A 7287-nucleotide genomic window follows, 5' to 3' on the forward strand; every position below is an offset into this window, starting at 1 on the left:
GGCTGAGTTTGGCTGTGGCCCAGCTCCATCCTCCTGCGGGGCTCAGGGCCTGTTCCCGGCCATGGCCAGCCCTGGCTGCCTCTCTGCCGGCCCAGGGGCCGGCAGAGCCTGGGGCAGGGCTGTCTGTGCAGCCCCACAGGTGCCACGGGCTCTGCAGGAGCTGGCAGAGGCTGCCCAGCAGAGCCCCAAGGCTGCTGTGGGCACCACGGCACAGGGGCCGTTCCCAGCTGCAAAGCTCCTGGCCTGGGCTGGGCCTGCACAGGGGCTGGGCCACCATGGCTGGACCAGCACAGGGCCACAAAGGGGCCACGCAGCCGCTGCCTGGGCTGACAGCAAGGCCAGGCACACACAAGACATTGCTGAGCATGGCCTGCGCTGGCCAGGCCTGACTGTGCCAAAGGCAGAGCTCAGCTGTCCTTGGGGGCTGCAGCAACAGTCCAGAGCCCAAAGAGCCTCCATGGCTGTGCTGGAGACCACGGCTGCAGGAGGGAAATGCAGGGCTGCTGAGGGATGGGACAGGATGGAATTCCAGCCGACTCATCAGCTTGCAAGGGGCCAATCTTAGCTTGGCACCTCAGGGCACATCAGCCCTACAAGTAGAACTGCTTGGATGAACAGAACATCAGAAGAACTGATGTCTGCCTGGAAAGGAGCACAGGTTTTATTACCTGTTGTGTCCTCTGAGTTGGATGTACTGCAGAAATACCAACAAGACATTCTCAGGAGCTCAAAACAACCAAACAGCCTTTACTGAGAAATTTAGAAATTCAGTGAAACTTTGGCAAAAGATTTAATATGACAGTCAATCAACAAACACTTCTCAAAGCATTAACTTGGCCCATTCAACTTCAGGAACCCAAGCCTTTTCAATTTTAAGTTAATCAAAATTTGCAAGGGGAAAGAAATAGAAGTAGACACAGAAAGAGAGAAAGAAAAATAAGATATAGAGAAGCACCCACGCCCGGATTCCAGTGTTGTTCAGACGGAAATTCCAAGAGGAGGTAGGGTCAAAATGTGTGCTTGCCTTGTTGTCAGCCTTAAATACCCCTTGGTCTTCCTGGGCCCTGCCCCCAGGTGGGCCTTGGGGTCATTTGGTCCTTCAGGAGCTGGGCTGGGGGCTCCAGAGGTGGCTGTGGAGCATTGCCTGTGCTGTGCCAGGGACTGGCAGCCACTGCTGGGCTGGGATAGAGGCTCTGGGGGGGATTGGGGTTGCAGGGCAGGGCAGGGCTGGGGTTCCAGGGCAGGGCAAGGCTGGACCTGCCCCTTCCTCCCCACACATGAAATGATTCAAGCCAACAATCTCCTCCAGTTTGTCACAATAGGCAGTGTTGGAGATGGAACCCAAATTTGGCCATGGGCACCTGGCTGAGAAGGACAGTTCCTTTCCACAGGAAGGAAAGCACAGAGCCTTCCCCAGGGTTTTGGGGACAGGTGAGAGGTGACCCTGTGAAACCACTGCCAGACAGATTTGTCCTGGCAATATTGCTGTGGGAACAATCCCTGGATATAAGGAAATTTGGAGGTGAAATCCCAGTTCTGGCCATGGGCGCCTGGAGGAGAAGGACAGTTCTTTCCCATAGGAAGGAAAGCACAGAACCCCAGTGTTTCAGCAGCAGATGAGAAGAGACCCTCAACATGCCAAGGTCAGCTGGACCAGTCAGGTGGCCCATGGGAGGCCAAACCAGCCAGACCTGTTCTGTCTTCCCTTGGTTTTGTGGGGCCCTGACATGTCACAAGGGTGTCTTGGTTCCATGGGGTCCCACAGTGTCACAATGGCCCCCAGGTTCCTGAAGGTCCCGCAGTGTCTCAATGGTCCCAAGGATTCCATGGGGCCTTGCAGTGTCACAATAGTCTCTGTGGTTCCACAGGCCCCACAATGTCATGTCACTCCTCTGTTCAGTGAGGCCTGCACTGTCACAATGGACCTTTGGACCATGGGGGTTTGTGGTGTCACAATGGTCTCCTTTGGCTCCACAGTGTCACAATGGACCATTGATGACAGGAGGCCACTCTGTCTCACCCTGGAGCTTTGGTTCCATGCAGCCCTGCCATGTCACAATGGTCCTGCTTGGTTTCTTAGTGTCACAATGGACCACTGCAGACAGAAGGCCTCGCAATGTCACAAAGGCCCCTTGGTTCCATGCAGCCCTGCAGTGTCACAAAGGCCTCTTGGTTCCATGGTGCCCCACAGTGTCACAATGGTCCCTTGGTCTCACAAGGCCCCACAGTGTCACAATGGTCTCCATGATTCCATGAGTCCCCTCAGTGTCACAATGGCTGCCTAGTTCCATGAGGCTGTGAAGTGAGTTAATGGTTATTCCATGGATCCATGAGGCCTTGCAATGGCACACTGGACCTTTGGTTCCATGGAATCTCACAGTGTCACAATGGCCCCTTGGTTCCATGACACCCCCAAGTGCCATAATGGTCTCCAGGGTTCCATGAGGCCCAGCAATGTCACAAGGGCCCCTTGGTTTGATGGGGCCTCTCAGTGTCACAAGGACCCCTACATTCCATGGAGTCACACAGCATCAGTACAGTTCCCCTGGTTCCATGAGGCGCAGCAATGTCACAGTGCTCTCCATGATTCCATGAGGCCCCACAGTGTCACAATGGTCTCTTGGTCTCACAGGGCCCCACAGTGTCACAATGGTCCCTTGGTCTCACAGGGCGCACAGTGTCACAATGCTCCCTTGGTCTCACAGGGCCCCACGGTGTCACAATGGTCCCTTGGTTCCATGGGCCCTATGCTGCTACATTCCCCTCTCCCCTTCTCAGGCTGCCCTGCCAGCTGAGAAATGCTCCCTGGGCCTCGGCCTTGGCCAACAGCCCCTGGGCTCAGCTCCTCTGCAGCTCATCACAAACACTGTCTGCTCCAGGAACTGCTGCTGCCCAACCAGCTCCTGGTTCCTGTAGGAGCAGCCCTGGGACCTGTTTGTGTTCCCTGAGCGGCGCAACATCCCTGTTCTCACCCTGCCAAAGAAAGCTGTTGGTGCTAAGTGCGGCCAGGATGAACCATTGCTGGGACTGAAGCCCCTCTCTTGGGGCCCTGCAAACAGCGCTCCAAAAGGAGCCCTTGGAGCTCTCCTGGGCCAGCCACTCCCTCTGAGTGGGGCCTCTCCCAGCCGGGAACTCTCCCGTTTGCTGCACTTGGGGATCCTGAACAACGACGGAGCCTGGGCCGATCCCCCCACTCCTCCAGGCTCAACCCTTCACCTGCTGGGGAGATGCCAAAGGATCCACAGTGAGCATTTCCTGCCCTCAGGGGAATTTCTTACAGGTGCCTTGCACTGACTCTTTGTGTCTGTGTGCACACAGGAGTGCCTATGCTGAGGAAATGTGGCAGAAATGCTGCACTCTGAGGGAGTTGAGTGCCTTGGATAGCTGAGTCAGTCAGGCTGGCAAGGAAGGGTGAGTCACAAGCTCTAAACTATGTTAAATGCTCCTAAGGGTTGTTCTTTTAGTAAGTAATGAAGTTTAGTATAAGTTATAAGATAAGTTGAATATTGTTAAGAGTTATTCCACTGTGAAATTATTAAGTCCTAGGTTACAAGTAAGGTTAAATACTGTCAAGTGCTGTTCTTTTGCTAAATGCTGAAGTCTAAGGTATCAATCAAGGTCTGTTAAGTTTGAGCTCGGCTTAGCTTTTTGGCTGCATTCCTTTTATCCTTGCCCACACTGTCCTTTAGTCACACACACATGCACGCACACACACACGGAGAGTTCATGGTTCATTTCTGGTTTTATTGCCTGGATTCTGTTTGGTTTTGTAGTTGCTTTGTTTCCTTGGTGTGCCTGAAGTGCCCAGTCAGGAACAGAGTGGCTCTTGCCAAGGAACTTTGTGCTTCTGTCCCTTAATATTAAATCTGGTTTTGGCTGATCCCTTGCCAGGGGTTTTTCAGCGCTCTCAAGGCCTCGTTTGTAACAGGGTGAAGGAGGCCTGACCCAGGCTCTGCCCTGGGGAACACGGGGACACTGCCGGGGGGTCCCTGTCCCCCTGTGCCACCCCCAGGGCCCCGTCCCCCTGTCCCCGTGTCAGGCTCTGGGGTCGATCTCGTGGAACATCCTCTGGGGGAGGCTGCGGGGCCGGGGGCGGGGGGACCCGGGGGGACAGGGGACCCCGCTCTGCATGAGCAGCGTTGGACTGCTCTGGGGGGAACTGTGAGGGGGGCCGGTGCAGAGTGACCTCCCCAGTGCCCTCACACAGCCCCTGAGATGTCACACAACCCCTGAGATGTCACACTGCCCCTGTGATGTCATACTGGCCCTGTGATGCCACACAGCATCCTTGTGAGGTCACACAGCCCCTGTGATGTCACAGGCTACCAGTGATCACACAGAATCACAGAATCACAGAATTTCAAGACTGGAAGAGACCTATAAGATCATCTAGTCCAGCCGATGTTCTAACTGTTCAACTAGATCATGGCAGCAAGTGCCACATCCAGTCTTTTTTTAAATTCTTCAAGGGATGATGCCTCCACCACCTCACTGGGTAAATGATTCCAGTTTCTGACCACTCTTTCTGTGAAGTATTTTCTTCTTACTTCTAACTTACATCTCGCTTGACGCAGCTTGAGACTGTGTCCTCTTGTTCTATCCGTTGTCGCCCGGAGAAAGAGGCCGACCCCCAGCTCACTACAGCTACCCTTCAGGAAGTTGTAGAGAGTGATGAGGTCACCCCTTAGTCTCCTTTTCTCCAGGCTGAACAACCCCAGCTCCCTCAGTCGCTCTTCATATGGCTTGTGTTCCAAGCCCTTTATTAGTTTCGTTGCTCTCCTCTGGACACGCTCAAGTAACTCGATGTCCCTCCTAAAGTGAGGGGCCCAGAACTGGATGCAATACTCTAAGTGAGGCCTCACCAGTGCCGAGTACAGGGGAAGAATGACCTCTCTGCTCCTGCTGGCCACTCCATTTCTGATACTGGCCAGGATGCCATTGGCCCTCTTGGCTACCTGGGCACTGTGTGATGACACACAGCCTCCTATGATGTCACACAACCACTCTGTTATGTCACACAGATTCCATATTATGCCATTCAGCTGATATGTGATGTCACAGAGCAGATTTGTGATGTCACAGTTTCCCTGTGATGTCACAGCCTTGTCTGTGATGTCACAGCCTTCTTTGTGGCATCACACAGCTGCCCTATGATATCATACTCTATGTCACAACCCACGATGTGATGTCAAAGAACCACCTTCTAGGATGTCACAGCTGGCTCTGTGATGTCACTCCCCCCTCAGTGTCGTCACACAGCCCACTCTGTGCTGTCACACAGCCCCTTGCTGACATCACAGCTGCTCTGTGCCTCTGTGACACAGCCCCAGAGGTGCTGCTGTGACACAGCCCCCTCGGGGACATGCCACAGCCCCTGCCAATGCTGAGCCCCTGTGAGCTCTGTCTGTGCCCTGCTGGCGTCCCTGAGGGGCCCTGGCAGCGTCCCAGCCCTGCTGGGCTGTGCACAGGAGCTGCTCCTGGCCAGAGCTGTCTCTCTGCAGCGCTGCCCTTGCCAGGAGCTGCCTCTGGGCCAGGAGCCCGGCCCAGCTCAGCAGCACAGACACAGCACAGGGACTTAATGACCCTCTGGGGCTTTGGTGCTCTTTGCATCAGACCCAGTCCCTCAGAGTGGGCTAAAAGAACTTCTCAAGAGCTCAAAGTGAGATTGAAACACTGAAGTTTCTTGTACTTTCAATAGATCCCTGTGAGGGACAGGACTGAAAAAGTGTCCCCAGGTTCCAGGGAGAGCAGAACACTGGAGGCAGTGATGACAGCTGGGGACAAGCAAGGCAAAGATATCTCTGTGCTGAGCACACCTGGCTGTGTTTCAGGAATTCAAAGGGCCAAGGCCTGAGCCCCAGCCCCTGGCCAGGCAGATCCTGTCCTGCCCTGCTTGCTCAGGGCTTTTCCCGGGATGGGCACTGGCATGTGGGCATGTGCAATGCCAGGGACAGGAACATGGGGCAGCCCCTGCCAGGCGTCTGAGCAGGGACGAGGAGGCAATGAGGCCCCAGGCCTGCAAGGGTCACTTGTCCCATCGTGGCCTCAGGCCCAGGTCCAGCAGCCATGGCCGAAGTGCTGCCCATGTTGGCTCTGGCAGGGCTGTCTTGCAGCTGCTGCCCATCCCTGTGCCCTGTGCAGCCCAGGCTGTCCAACGGTGTCCCTGCCCTGCGCCTCTGTCCCTGCAGGCTGTCGGCATCCCCCGGCTGCCCCACCTGGCTGGGCCCTTCCTTTGCTGACAGCTCTGCCTCCTGCCTGCCTCTGCCTGCCCACACAGAGCCTTGGGCTGCTCCAGGCTCCTGCTGGGGACGTGCTGCACCACAGCCCTGCCCTGCCAGGGAAATTCCTTTCTGCTGCTGCCCAGGCTGGGCCTCCCCAGCTGCCCTTGTGCGGGGTGCGGAGGTTCAGGGATATCACACACTATATTTATAATAAATCTCTACTGTCCACGTGTCTCTAGCTAATACATGATTGGTTAATCCTAGCTGTTTACACATCTAAATTAGAATGCTGATTGGATCACCTAATTTTTCATGCGTCTTGCTGTCGTCTTCTGGCCCACTCATGGTTCAATTTTTTCCTTTTTCCCAAGCTTGCTGTCAAACTTGCTGAGTCCTGATGACTCTTCTTGTATTTTTCTCAAGGATATACCAACCCCATTTCTGAATATGTCCATTATCCATTGTTTGTGAATGTGTCCATTGTCCATAAGTACAAGCAGGTTGGATTGTGCATCGGCTGAATATGGCCCTTGTCTAGCAAGAACTCCTCAATCTGCAAAAAAGTCTCAACAGTTCCCTGGTTTTGTTTTTGCACAAGCCAGACTGATTTAAAAGCACGCTCAATTATTTTCTGCACAGCAAGGCACTACAAGCAGAATTGAAAAAAGAAGACAAAGTATCATTATGCCAAAGGGTACTAAATCCTTGAGCCAGCCTGTTATTCCCCAGGATTTAAGCCACTCATCAAAAGAATTCTCAACCACTCTGAGCTTTTTCATATTCTCCTTAAGCAATGACAATTTCTTGTCAATAGATCCAGAGTGGTCAGAGAGATTCATGCAACACATCCCTTCAAAATCTTCACGCTCATCTCCTTGTGCTAGCAACAAAAAATTTATAGCAGTCCTATCCTGTAACACAGCGTGGTGTATGCTACCTACATCAGTGGTAAGCTCATTCCAAATTGCAGATGTAATGTTAATTTGTTTTCCTGTCCAACAAGCCAATCGTTTGAATGATGTAAGGGCCTGTGATGAAGCTAATCCTGGTGTAAAAAGTGATGCCA

Source organism: Melospiza melodia (genome assembly GCF_035770615.1).
Source record: "Melospiza melodia melodia isolate bMelMel2 chromosome 7 unlocalized genomic scaffold, bMelMel2.pri SUPER_7_unloc_1, whole genome shotgun sequence".
NCBI classification, from domain to species: Eukaryota; Metazoa; Chordata; class Aves; order Passeriformes; family Passerellidae; genus Melospiza; species Melospiza melodia.